Source organism: Penaeus monodon, chromosome 25, assembly GCF_015228065.2.
Source record: "Penaeus monodon isolate SGIC_2016 chromosome 25, NSTDA_Pmon_1, whole genome shotgun sequence".
Classification (NCBI taxonomy): domain Eukaryota; kingdom Metazoa; phylum Arthropoda; class Malacostraca; order Decapoda; family Penaeidae; genus Penaeus; species Penaeus monodon.
Genome location: NC_051410.1, coordinates 26,815,003 through 26,816,423, shown reverse-complemented (window position 1 = coordinate 26,816,423; position 1,421 = coordinate 26,815,003).

The following is a 1,421-nucleotide window of genomic DNA, read 5'->3' as shown; positions in this document are numbered from 1 at the left end:
GGCAGGGTTTGGGAAAAACATAATACAGAGGTCGAATCTATGAATGGGGGGAAAATAAAAAATGAGTATAAAATGGCCAATATAAAAAATAATTTGCAAGAAAAGTTGGGTATGTCAGCGCTTTTGTATAGAAAAAGAACGAAAGGAGTAGAAAGTCGGGAAGTAAAAAACTTGAGGGCCTGGTGTCGAAGGGGGGGGGAAAAATGAAAAAGACGAAATAAAAGGGGTAGACAAAGCCCCCCGTGACCTTGACGGATGGGGTTTGGATGAGAGTATTCAGGGGGGAAGGGCTGAGTGAAAAAGGGCAGTTGTTTTTAAAAGAACCACAGGACTGAGTGAATAATAAAATTTGGGGGAAAAGGGTTTTTTTTTCTATTATGGCGATATAATTACAGGGGTGAGAGATATTGAGATAGGAGTTGACAGGAAGTATAAAATGCTTTGCAGAAATTAAATTGGTGAGGTATATCCATCGCTGCATTTAGTAATGGGGAACATTCTCATGTGGGTAAAGATGATATGCATACGACTACTTGGGTGAAAGCGGATGGAGGCAGAGTTACGGACGGAGTGCTCATGGACTACACGTTTGTGGCAAGAAAGTTAGCGGGGAGACCGTTCGATGTGAACATGGTGGGCGGGGAAGGGTGGAGACATGTCGTGCCACTGTCTTTTGCATCGTACTTTGAGCTTGGCGGAACGTCGAGCGGAAATACGAGAAGAGAGAGAGAGAGGGGATATCAAGAGAAGCTAGTATCGCAGTGGGAGAGTAAAATATAGAAACAGAAGAGGAGCTATAGTGGGAGCTCTTTAGGGAAAGAGCATTATAGTGCACAAGAGAGGTGTGTGGAAGGAGAATGGGGTAGCGAATGGTGGAGTGAGGAGATATGTGAAATGGCTGTAAAAAGGGGACTGCCTGTGAGTGCTGGATAAGTGATGATAATGTATGGACATACGAAGGGTACAAGGAGAAGAGAAATGAAGTGAGGCCAAGGGTGAGCGGGGCAAAGAGGTAAGCGAATGTCTGATGGGGTAGTCCCATGGCTGGCAATTTTGAGGAAGAGAATATATTCTGGGAGGAGATTAATCATTAGGAAACAATACCATAGTTGGGATGGGTCAATACTTTGATTATTCACTTTTAAAGATGACAGGAATAATATTATAGATGCCGTGACAAGTAGACAGGGGATTCTAGCAATGAAATGGAATCGACTCAATGATTTAGGAAAAGGAAGTAGAGAAGGAGGAGGAAGGAGAGACTGAGATGGTGTACCTGATTAGTTTCCTAGATGTAACTCTTCTGGCTGGTGAAGCTCATGTCGAGTGAAAGAATGCTTGTTTTGTACCGTAAAGCGCAATGCTTGGTATGTATATTGTTGGTGGTAGGCTTCTGAGAGATGTAGATGGCTTCCATACGA